Raw genomic sequence first — 13028 nt, forward strand, 5'->3', positions numbered from 1 at the left:
CATGTAGTTCTATATTATTAAGTCATTTTTCTATACATTTAAGTTTATTTTTAGAAACGTGAAACATGAACATTGAACTGAGAAAATGTTCTTGTTACCTTTACTTTAAAATTTTAAAAACTGCTATCATCTTTTTAAATACCTAGAAAAAAAATGAGTACTGTTAATTTATAATGATTTCCATTAAAACATATCAGCAATTTTCAAAAAAAAAGAAAAAAGGTATTGAAGGTCTGAAAAGCATAACTAAAATTTGGAATGTTGTTGTCACTTGATATTGTATTTTGTTTGTTTGTTTGTTTTTTGGGGGCCACACCCATTTGACACTCAGGGATTACTCCTGACTGCGCTCAGAAATTGCCCCTGGCTTGAGGGGACCATAAGGAACACCGGGGCTAGCGCTTGCAAGGCAGACGTCATACCTCTAGCGCCACCACACCGGACCCGATATTATCTTTTTGAATGAGCCATAAATCTCCCATCCCAAACGAGTAGTGAGTAGAATGTACAGTGGTGGAGAGGGGATATAGTTCAAAGGGCTGGGGCCCCAGGTTTGAACCTTAACAGCACATGGCCCTCCCAAGCACTACTAGGAGCAACCCCTGAGCATGGCCAGATGTGACCCAAAGCAAAACAACGCACAGTGGGTTGGGAGCAGGTCTGAGTGCCGCCATCCACTCCTGGAAAGCAAATGATTAACGCAGGTGGCAGGTCTGACCAACTTTCGTTTAAGTTACTCTTCCCAGGCTTCCACACTTATGTCTAATTGCCGGAGATCCACTTCTAGGAGACAAGATGCCGCTTGATGCCAGCAGCCTGGAGGGATGCAGGGCAGTCTGTTTACAGCCAGACTCATGCCCAAGTCGGTTGGCTGCAGCTGAAAACCATTGGCTTCTCCATTCTGCTCCCTGAGACTGTTCTGATCTCTGTTGTGGTTCAGGGAATGTTTCCAATGGGGTGCCTGAATAGTGAGGGGTCTCCTTTCGATGTTTGCTTTTTAGAACCAGAATCGAGTCCACTTCAAGAAGCATTAAAATGTTTCTTTGACAATAGTGTTTTATTTCTACAACAGTTGTTAAGATCAGGAAAATTCAGTTTTCTCAAACCACTGATAGTGCATTTATTAACTAAACCAAATACGTTATTCGGTTTTTTTTTGGGGGGGGCGGTATTTGGGCCACATCCATTGGTGCTCAGGGCTTACTAAAGAGGGGTCGGAGAGATAGCATGGAGGTAAGGCGTTTGCCTTGCATGCAGAAGGATGGTGGTTCGAATCCCAGCATCCCATTTGGCCCCCTGAGCTGCCAGGAGTGATTTCTGAGCGTAGAGCCAGGAGTAACACCTGAGTGCTGCCGGGTGTGATCCAAAAAACAGACAAACAAACAAAAGAGACCTCTTCTGGCATGGGTGTGCCAGGGAACAAATTTGGGTTGACTGCATGCAAGGCAATGTCCCTTATACTATTGCTCCAGTCTCACTTTATTCAAATTTCACCGGATTTTCTCTAATGTCCTGGTCTTGCTCCAAAATGTAACCCAAATCCTCCATAGCATTTCAGGGTAGGGATGGAGTTACTTTTGAAGTGACTCCTTTCTCACTTAATTTCAGAAGCGTGGTTTACTGGGAAAGATGGGGCTCCTGAGGATCCATGAGGGACTTGCCAGGCTTGACTAGGAGCAGGTGCTGGTCAGCTCCAGAAGGAGGGAGGCTAGACTTTCCACTGCTCTCTCTCTTCTGCAGCATCTACAGCTGATTCAAAAGCCCATTTCACATTCCTTCCAAAGGAAAAACCTTCACTCTGTCCACAGTGAATTCATCTCCCCTTTTCCTTCTGGCACAGATTAGCTTCCTTCTTGTGTCTACATGAGTTTAAAATGAGCCCAGCTTTATGCACTGACATTATTAACAAGTGTCTGAACAGTTCTGAAAATAGTGCCTGGGAACTGCTCTGGTTTCAGAAAGAATAAAAAAAAAAAAACCACACACACACACACACACACACACACACACACACCCCACTAATCCGTAAACTCCCCCTCTTTGGACCAATTTTAAAAGCAGAAAGCCAAGCTCCGAGTTTCTTATCTTTCTGACACAGGACTCTGCTCCTGTGTCCTCATTGAGGACTACAGAAAATCAGGGTTCTGATTCCTATAACCATCTTTCTGGAGGACACTTTCTTTATGTAGGCTGCATTAAAGCAAAGGTGTATCTAGGAAGCCCAGATTCAAGTGCTCCAGACTGGAGGCAAGAGAAGGGGATGTGACTGGTGGGGAAAAGAGTGTGTTTTGGTGTCAGAGGTGACTTGACAGTTCATAGGGTACCCCAAGAGTGGCCTTTCTTTAATGAAAACAGATTTTTGTCACATGGCTCTGATTCAGAAGCACAGCCTCTAATACCTTTTCAGAAGACATGTCTCCTGCTTTAGCATTTCACATTCACGCCTTTCACTTCCCTGAAGTTCCATTCGGTAGTCAGTCATCTGTTCAGACAGCATCACTGAGCCCTTCGGGAAGTGCTTTCTCAGGCTTGCAGCCTGCTGAGCCTTTCACCAGCCTTCCAGAAGAGGCTGTTGGTCAGATTCCCAGATTATTTCACATATTTCTAAGGGGTATTTCCCATGCAACAGACTTTCTGGTCATGTCTGTTCCTCAGGGAAAGCAAGTGCCATCATAGCTGTATATGGGCCATATCTGGCAGAGCTCAGGACCATCAAGGTTGTTGTATGGAGGGCAGAGGGGAGGCATTGTAGTGCCAGGGACAGAACTTAGAGCCTGGCACCTGCAAGGCATGTGCTCTACCACATGAGTTACCCCCCAAACCCCAAGTTCTCCAAGTTTTATGTTTTGTTCCCCAGAAGTGCTGGAGGAAGCCATGCAATACTGGATGGAGGTCAGACTTGGGCCCCTTTGCACACCAGATATGTGCTCCAACTCTTTGTCTTTTCTCCCCAGCTTCCAGGCTTTCTAATATTTAAAGCATTTATTTATTTTTATTTTGTTTTATTTTTAAAAGGAGCAAGGTTCATTGTGGTGGGTAGGATGGGGTGGTGAGCAGAGCTAAGGTGCTCAGGAGTGCAGTGCACACCATTTATCCAGAGGCCCATGATTCAGAATGTTCTTGACCCCGCAGCCATCTGGGATGAGGTGCTTCTCAGCTATCATGTTCTCAAACTCATCTGCATTACATTTGGTAAAGCCTCACTTCTTGGAAATGTGGATCTTCTGGCGACCAGGAAACTTGAACTTGGCCCAACAAAAAGCCTCAATCACACGTTCCTTGTTCTGTTTGGAGCCTAAAATTGGGGCCAATAAGAGCCCATAGGAACATCCAATAGAAAGACTGTCTCCAAGGTTCCTTATTACAGCTCATACAAGCCACTTGCTGCCTACAATCATTGCACACTGGATCCTATATGGCAGAGAGCACAGTCGGCTTAATTGACTGCACCTGTTTTTGGTTTTGGTTTTTGGGCCACACCCGGTGACATTCAGGAGTTACTCCTGGCTATGCATTCAGAAATCACTCCTGGATCATGAGATCATATGGGACGCCGGGGATTGAACCTAGGTCAGTCCTAGGACAGCCATGTGCAAGGCAAACACCCTACCTCTGCACTACTGCTCCAGCCCCACCTGTTTTTATTTTATTTTTTATTTTGTTTTTGTTTGGGGTCCATGCCCGATGATGTCAAAGGTTACTCCTGGCTCTGGACTCAGTAATTACTTTTCAGGGGACCATTTGCAGTACTGGAGATTGAATCTGGATTGGCTTCATACAATGCAAGAGCACAATCTGCTGAACTATACTGCTCCAGCCCCTTTAAGGTATTCTAATTAAAAAAAAAAAAAGCAAGAACTATATTCTATTCTGAAAAGCTTATTTCCAGGAACCATTGAGATTTAAACTCTTTCTCTGCCCCTGAACATAAAACAGTGGAGTTTCAGGAATAAAATGTCACAGGTTATTGTCTGTGTGTCTATGACATTGTTTAGCTGCAGCAGGTGGAGATAAATGTGCCTGTCATCTTGCTCCCTGACAGCTTACTATAGCCAGTACTCAGTGTCATCCCTCGGGGACTCATGTTTCAGAGCAAATCTCTGCAAAAGGGATGATGTCTTCAGGCCCAAGATGGTCATTAACTCTGGAAGACCAAAGGAAGCTGTTTTTAGGTCTGACTTCTTACCAGAATCGTTTGTGCTTTGCTCAGTGATACCGAAATTGCTCAGTAATACCACCTTTCTTCCTTTCTTTTTTTTTTCCACTAGAAACTTGATGCCTGACTGATGACCACTTATTTTCTGTCTGACACAGACCAAAATGTCAACAGATGGGGCTGGAGAGATAGCATGGAGGTAAGACGCTTGCCTTGCATGCAGAAGGACGATGTTTCGAATCCCAGCATCCCATATGGTCCCCCGAGCCTGCCAGCAGCAATTTCTGAGCGTAGAGCCAGGAGTAACCCCTGAGCACTGCCGGTGTGACCCAAAAAAACAAACAAAAAAAAAGGTCAACAGACATATTTGTTGGATGCACCCCCCCCCATCCAACCTCTGCGGGTATCACCTTGCCCTGAAGCAGATGGAGCTTAGCAGTCCAAATTATGCCTAGGTCCTCCAGCCCTTATCTGCACTAAAAAGAGGATCTTCCTGATGTTTCAGAGCTCAGCTCACATCCTAGCTAAGATCACACATTGCTATTTTTGAGTAGTCTTTTGACATGGCATTATTCCCCCAGGGGACCAGTTTAATCAGAATATCTCAATCTGCAGAACATGGAGCAGCCCTCTGGACTCAATTAGAGGGATATTATCGCTGACCTTAGTGTGTCCAAGAACTCCCTTGATTCTCTCCATCTCCACCCCCGCTTTCCTGCTCAAAGCTCTCTGGGCTGGTTGACTTGATGGAGGTTTCTGGAAAGCCAAGCCAGGATGGCTGGTTGCCCGGACTGGACTACCAGGGAGGTATCAGATGCCATTGTTTTCTTTTGGAGCTTGGTGGAAGAACTGGACGGGTATTTTTTTCTGCCGGGAAAGTGGTGGGTGTAGGAGGAGGAAGCTTTGAAGCTGGTTCTGAGTTTCCAAAATGACAAACGGAACAAAGGAAATCACCTGATCTTCAGCCACTCTTAACTAACCAGCAGCTCTCAGGATGTTCTCAAGTCTCTGCCAGGCAGCCCCTGGGTTGATACTCAGCATTATCCCTGTAGGTCAAATAGAACTTTTTTTTTTTAATTCTTTTTTCTTTTTTTTTTTTAAAGCAGATTCCCTATAAAAAGAATTTTTAAAGACTATTCCAAAACAGCATCCACGTGTACATGCTCATATGAATTTATTTATGAGAATGTTTCCCAAGCCCCAGTTCTTGCATGCCTTTGAGAGTTGTCAGTATTGCGTCTGAATCACACAATTTGTATGAGATTTCTGGGTTCTGCACCTCCCATAAAACCCTCCTCACCTTCAGTCACATTGAATGTCCTTCTGTTTGGAGCACAGATGGGTGAACCTGAAAAGCAGTGAAAGATATTAGAGCCATACATCAAATGTCTAGTCCTGCATTCAATACAGAAGCTGCACTCTTCCTTCCCCACCACCCCACTGGTAAAACCCAGACAACAGTAGGTATGTTCCAGGCTTGATGTGAACTTTGAAGAATCCAGATGCATAAAATGTTTTGCACAAGGGTCTGACACCTGCTAAGTGTTAATAAGCATTAGCTCTTATTGTTTCTAGTGTCTTGCTTTTATGTCATTTCTAATCATATCTTTGCACACATCTGTGTGGACATGTGCCAGGGGTTAAATCCTGGATATGGAAGAAATATTAGCAAACTTAGAAACTTGGGATGGCATGTTGAGGAAACCCATTCTTCGGAATCAAATGTCATGAAATCTAGTGGTGGTGTTTTCAATGATAAACACAGGGGACCAAAATGCCCTTCATGGAATTGACCTAAGAAAGGGAGAAAACCTTAAACAAGATGAATAGATGATCTCTTAGAAGTCATGTGGAGAGGGGCCAGAGTGATAGCACAGCTGTAGGTCATTTGCCTTGCACAATGCCAACCGTAACCAGGCCTGGGTGTGATCCCCAGCATCCCATATGGTCCCCTGAGCCTGCCAGAAGTGATTTCTGAGCACAGAGCCAAGAGTAATCCCTGAGTGAAGCCAGTTGTGGCCCCAAAACAAGAAAACAAGCAAACAAAAAAAAGTGACGTGAGAAAAATAAAGCAAAGAAAGACATTGGGAGAACCAGAAATGGTGGCCTTGCCTTTTCTAAATTGGGTGGCCAAGGAAGCTCCCTGAAAAGGTGAGAGTGGAGCAGACTTGGAGGAGGAAGAGAAATAGAAGGATCCCTGGTGAGAAGGATCCCAGGCAGCAGAGAGAGCAATTGCAAAAGGCCTGGGGCAGGGAGAAATCATGTATGTTCTCTATCCTGATAGAAACTGGGCAGGAGCACAGAGCAATATAGGGTCAAAGGCATGGCACAAGGAGGCCAGAGAGAGCATGGAGGTAAGGCATTTGCCTTGCATGCAGAAGGATGGTGGTTTGAATCCCGGCATCCCATATGGTCCCTGAGCCTGCCAGGAGCAATTTCTGAGTGTAGGGCCAGAAGCAACCCCTGAGCACTGTTGAGTGTGACCCAGAAACCAAGAAAAAAAAAAAAAAAGGCATGGCACAAGAGGCCTGGCAGGCCGAATCTAAGTAGGTGTTGGGAACAATTTACTTTTTGTCCATGCAGGGAGTAAGTCAGTAGTCAAGGAGACAATCAGAACAAACAGAATAATTCCTTGTTGCCATCTTGGTCTGCTTATACACACGCTAGGACATGGAGATGCTCACTACACCCCTCCCAAACAAGTTTCTTTTTTGTCTTGGTATATTATGTGAGTGTTTCCGATACTACACTCCAGTGATTTTTTTTCCCCTAGAACTGTTAAGAACTAAGAGTGGAAGGAAAAGACTTTGTTTCATGTGTTCCTGGGCTGTGTTCCCAGATGTTGCCCAGATGGCAGGCGTGCATTATTGGGACAGTGTTGCTCAAGGGACTTAATTTTAGGTCTCTGTGTAGTGCCAACCAATGATGGTATTTCCTAGGGTCAAAGACTTGAGGCCTTCCCCTTTAAGCCTTTTCCCTGCACTTGGCCATACAGCATCCTCCCCAGAGACATACACAAGGCAAACAAGACCAACTCCAAGTGTGCAGTGCAGGACCAAGCAGGAGCAGCCCAAGTTCAACTCAGGAACATGCTTGGATCCTCACCCACCACATCTGGCCCTTCCTAGTTTGTGTAGAATCTGTGTATTCAGTTAACCCAGAAGCTCTGGGGAATCAGCCAGACCCAGACCTTGTGCTAAAACAGTTAGTTTTTGGGACTAGGAAGAAGGCTCAGAGGTCTGGAGCACTGCTTTGCATGCAGAAGGCCCCATTAGAGACCAGGCCTCACATGACCAAGCACACTGGAGTGACCTAGAATATTGTGCTGAGGAATGCCCCTGGAGCTCCACTGAGTGTGGCCCCCAAACAAGCTAATGGGAAAGAAGAGGTGGGCATACCTGCTGATGGGGGCAACAAAGTTGAGCTCTGGCCCCTTGCTGACTTCTTTTTGACAAATCTGCCCATTTGCAGCTCTTCCCACTGGTTTCTCTGCTGCTGGATAATGTGTCACCAACCATAAGACATGCATAGGCCCAGGCCATGAGCAATGGGTGAGGAGATCAAGGACTAAGCCTAAGAGCTGCTGGTTCCCACCAGGGAGGGAGGGTCACTGTACCCCCAGACAAGCTTGGCTGAGCACCCCAAAGCCAGTCTTCTCCAAGTTGCCACTAATAAGCTGTTCATTCTCTTTTAACCCCAAGGTCCTAATCTCCCTCCCTCTTCTTCTCTCTGCATTACCTGTGAGACATTCTCTCTGCATTACCTGTGAGACAGTTTCACCATGATCGTCTGGAACTACTCCCCTGAAAGGATTTGTCCTGCTGGGTGTCCTTTAGTTCATTCCAACTTATCTGACAGAAGAAACAAGATATATACATTTAGTGAGTCCACGCTATGAAGGTATGTAAAGAATTGAATCTTCGTCATTTTCTGACCTTTTTTCTCCTTTCCAGAGTCACATGCTGTTACCAACTTAGTGTTGACTTTGGCTTTGGGGGGGGGGTGTCACACCCAGATGTGCTTAAGGTTTACTCCTATTTTCGCAGTCAGGAATTACTTCTGAGGATGCTGGGGATGGAACCGGGGTTGGCTGCATGCAAGGCAAGTGTCTTACTCCTGCCCTTCAGACAGGCTGTGTTTGCTTCTAATGCTCAGGTTACTTGGACAGGGCTTGTGGTCAACCAGATTCAATCTCTGCTATTCCATCTGGTACCCTGAGCACCACCAGGAGTAATTCCTGAGCATCACTGCATGTGGCTAAAAAAATGAAACATCAACAAAAAAAACTGCAATTTTCCTCTCCACATCTTCTCCTGGCCATTGCATCTTTCAACTAGTCTCGAGAATTCCAGAGCAGTGACAGCAGACAGATTGTCCTGTGCTTTCTTTGTCTAGGTGGGAAGGCAGATTCCTGGTGCTTCTGTACCATCTTTCTAGATCCTCTTAAGTCTGTGTTTTAAGCGTTTTAGTTCAGGTGCATCTGCTTTTGTAAAAACTGCAGACTCATTCAGAATTTTCTTGGACCTGAAATGAGTGATGTAAAGGCTAAGCTTGTCTTTCATACACATGCAGGTTTTCTATCCTGGTCTCTGCCCAACAGATGATTTCTCATGTGCCTATAATCCTCTAAAAGATCAGTCCCAGAATGAAACCCTTGCCGGACCATGCTGAGTGGAGCAGAGTAAAAGAATTTTTGTTTTGATCATCCCACTTGGGACTCAACCCATGATCTTAATAGTCTGCCCACTATCAATAAGTGTACTATATCAATAAGTGTACTAGCTTCAGCCATATCTCCATTGTCCTGTTCTTCTGCCATTGGTTTGTTTTGACCTTGGGGATGGGAGAGGGATGACTTTTATTCTGCCTTAATTTCATGTTGTCTAAACAAACAATGAATTATGGAACTTCCAACCTTCAGCCACTGACTGGCTTTATTGTCATTTCAATCCTGCCTGCTTTTGCAGAATGGAAAGAAATGGGTTGATGTCACTCTGAAATGCCAGAGAGAAAGGGAGCTAATGGAGGCAGTATCATCAATAATAGAGCAGGTAAAAGCTACTGGAACCATCAAAGAATGGCTGGATGCCAGGGCTTACTGTGCCCAGAGGAGATTTATATGGGAGCACCACATTTAAGATCCCTCAGAGCCAGGTAGGACTATTGCTGAGAATGAATTTTGTCACAAGTGCCAGAGCAGCTAAGTCATCCAAATGTCAGCCTGTTCCAGTGTCAGAAGAGGAGGTACCCTGGGACCCCACAGACTTCACAGACATTCTATGGGGCCAGCTCCCACCCATCTGTGCCTGGAACCCTGCCAGATACAGGCTGAGCAGGCTAAAGATCACTCAGTTCTGGGCTCTTCCATGTTTGGTTGGGGCAGGAGATTTTAGAAATGTGAAGCAAGTTCAAGTACGAGAGAAATTCCTTCCATTCCAGCTCCTTTTCACAGTGTGAAAATGGGACAGGGTTGCTCCTCCACTTTAATTTTAGAGTTCTCTACAGGGTGCCTTGTGAGTTTCCTCCTGCAAGGGCTCTAGGCATCTTGTGTGGGTGCCAAGGATAGATCTCAGGGCTCCAGCTAAGGGAAGGTATCTGGAGCCAGCCAGGAAAAGGCAGACCTTGTGGAACTAGGCTTGTGCATGCTCTTGTGAGAATGGTCAGAGCAGTTTCCTAAGGCTGGTAACAAAACACTGCCAGCTGGCTAGGCTATAGAAACACACCATCACGATGCTGGATGCAAGAGCACTGTGAGTTAGAAAGAATGTGTCTCCTTGTTTGCTTTCCAGTGCTGGGAGGAATCCAGGGCCTCACAGATGCTCAGTGGATGCCGAGCTACTAGACCACAACCTTAGTGCCTGGAGGCCTTATAACAGATGGATGTGAAGGACTTGGAAGGCCTTTTCTCTCCCAAGGCTCACAGGAGTCTCTCCTTTGTTTCCTGCCCTTCCTGGCATCTGCTACTTCTCGGTATTGCTTAGTACTCCTCGGCTTGTCACCCACCTCTGCCCTCAGTAGTATGGGTCTTCTCCCTGTGTCTCTGCACAGGCCCCTCCATCTGTCTTGGCATCCACTTCTGCATCTGGTAGGCAGCATTTGTATTCATACAGGATTAGGCTATAAACTTATGGGCTAGTAACCTTGCTAATGACCTCTCAACTTTGTTTCCTCTACAAACTCAGGTACCAAGATTTAGGACTTCAATACCTCACATAAGGCTATAATTGAGTCTGGAAGAGATATTTTTTTTTTACCAGGAGACAGAATGGGGCCAAAGGACACTGTTTCCCAGAGCTGGGGCCTGACCAAGCTGGGAAAGTGTTCAAACATAGTCACGCAGTTCACCCGAGCGGCTGCAGAAAGCAGACCAAGTCTAGGGATGTTTGTAGCTCCAGACTTGCCTCCTTTGCTCTAAGACAGAGAAGCTCTAGGCCTCCCCTCTTCCTGCCTCTAGAGCCAGGTAGCACTGGCTATTGCTTACTCATACCCTGCAAGTGCTCCCAATCTGCTCTTCCACCAAGAGTCCTCCAAAGGACACATTGTTGTTGTGGTTGCCAGTGAGGGGAGCCCCAGCAAGGTCAGGACTAGCAAAGGTTTGAAGGTGTTCCTGCAAGTGGCTAAATGAGACCTGGAGGGGATGGTCAGGGAGCACTCCCACCTCAGTCTTCTTCCTTCCTGCATGTTGCTGAGCTGGGAGCCTGGCCTGTGAGAACCTGTGATAGGTTGAAGGCATGAGCTGGTTGGAGGAGGGAGGACTGGATGTGGATGGGCAGAGGAAAAACAGCGGAATCTGGACACAGTCAAGTGCTGGAGTGTGAGCCAGAACCCCCAGCCCAGCCTACTTATTATTCAGAGGCTGATGGGGACTAGATTATCGCCATTCTGTACTCCCAGCCTCAGTTTCCTCAGCTATAAAGACAAGATTAGTGGCTGAAGAGATAGCATGGAGGTAGAGCATCTGCCTTGCAGGCAGAAGGACGGTGGTTTGAATCCCAGGATCCCATATGGTCCCCCGAGCCTGCCAGGAGCAATTTCTGAGCATGGAGTCAGGAGTAACCCCTGAGCACTGCCGGGTGTGACCCAAAAACCAAACAAAACAAAAAGACAAGATTAGAGCCACCTGTGCTGACATTCTAGAATTCTCATTTACACTTGCCCACCCCTATCCCAGGCATGGGATCCTTTTCCTATGCCTGTTTTTATCCTCTGTACACCTGCACCTTATATTCAGGGCAAACACCTTAACCCCTGTTCTAACTTTCTAGTTCTCTTGCCAGAATTTTTTTTTTACTAATGAGTTATTCTTTATTTATTTTGAATGAATATCCGTATTTAAGCACCATGATTACAAACATATTTGTAGTTGGGTTTTACTTATAAAAAGAATACCCCTTTTCACCAGTGTAACCTTCCCACCACCAATGCTCCATATCTCCCTCCTCCACCACCCCCCTGCCTGTATTCAAGACAGGCATTCTATTTCTCTCATTCACTACCATTGTCATGGTAGTTGTCAATGTAGTTATTTTTCTAACTGCACTACCACTCTTTGTGGTAAGCTTCATATCATGGGCTGGTTCTTCTAGCTCTCATCTCTATTGCCTCTGGGTGTTATTACAATAATATTTTTATTTCTGTTAAATCCCATAGATGAGTGAGACTATTCTGTATCTATCTCTCTCCCTCTGACTTATTTCACACAGCATAATAATTTCCATGTCCATTCATGTAGAAGAAAATTTCATGACTTTCATTTTTCCTGACAGCTGCATAGTATTTCTTTGTGTATATGTACCACAGTTTCTTTAGCCACTCATCTGTTGTCGGGCATCTGGGTTGTTTCCAGATTCTTTGTCAGAATTTTCTAAGGTGATGGTTATATTTCTTGTTTTGATTGTGGGTTGGATTTCACAAGTATATATCTCTTATAAAAATCATCAAGTGTTTTCTTTAAGAGTTTTGCATTTCACTGTATACAAAGCTTATATTTAAAGAAAACTTCATGGCAAAGAACTTAATGTTGTGCCTGCTGAAGCACTGAGGGAAGTGTTTAGGCACCTGCCATTCACTATGAGATGCAGAAACAATAGATGGAGTGACAGGTGGGAAGAGGGATGTCTAAATGAGTAGACACATTTTTACAGTAAATATTTTACAGTAGGGGCCAGGCGGTGGCGCTGGAGGTAAGGTGCCTGCCTTACCCGCGCTAGCCTAGGAGACGGACCGCGGTTCGATCCCCCGGCGTCCCATATGGTCCCCCAAGCCAGGAGCAACTTCTGAGCGCATAGCCAGGAGTAACCCCTGAGCGTCACCGGGTGTGGCCCAAAAAAAAACCAAAAAAAAAAAAAATATTTTACAGTAAATCCTATTCTGTCTCTCAGGTGGACTCAGCAACACACCCATTGAGCAGCCACTATGAAAGGCAAGTGTGCTCATGTTTCCTGCCTAAAAAACTTAGATTGGGGGGGGGGCAGAGTGATAGCACAGCAGATAGGGCATTTGCCTTGCACAAACCCTACCCAGGTTCATTCTTCAGCATCCCATATGGTCCCCCGAGACTGCCAGGAGTAATTTCTGAGTGCAGAACCAGGAGTAACACCTGAGCACCACTGGGTATGGCCCCAAAACAAACTTAAATTAGGAGGGGCTAGTCATCTTGTACAAAGCTGACCAGGGTCATCATTCCAGATGGGCCCCCAAGCCTCACAGGAGTTATCTCTGAGTGTAGAGCCAGGAATAAGTCCTGAGCACCATGGGGTATGACCCAAAAGCAAACAAACAAAATTTAAAACACTTTTTAAAATAATATTTTATATAAACATCGTGATTACAAACATAATTTTAGTTGGGTTTCAATCATAAAAAAGAACAC

The 13028-nt window shown here is 45.5% G+C and overlaps 1 protein-coding gene and 1 pseudogene across 3 annotated transcripts in view; one reads left to right on the forward strand and one right to left on the reverse strand.

Moving 5' to 3' along the window:
• Positions 1 to 13028, forward strand: part of NDRG4 (NDRG family member 4) — a 518571-nt gene that overhangs the window by 458691 nt on the left and 46852 nt on the right. The gene's annotated exons all lie outside the window — the stretch shown is intronic.
• Positions 3341 to 3450, reverse strand: LOC126029311 (uncharacterized; annotated as a pseudogene).

Source organism: Suncus etruscus, chromosome 14 (genome assembly GCF_024139225.1).
Source record: "Suncus etruscus isolate mSunEtr1 chromosome 14, mSunEtr1.pri.cur, whole genome shotgun sequence".
Classification (NCBI taxonomy): Eukaryota; Metazoa; Chordata; class Mammalia; order Eulipotyphla; family Soricidae; genus Suncus; species Suncus etruscus.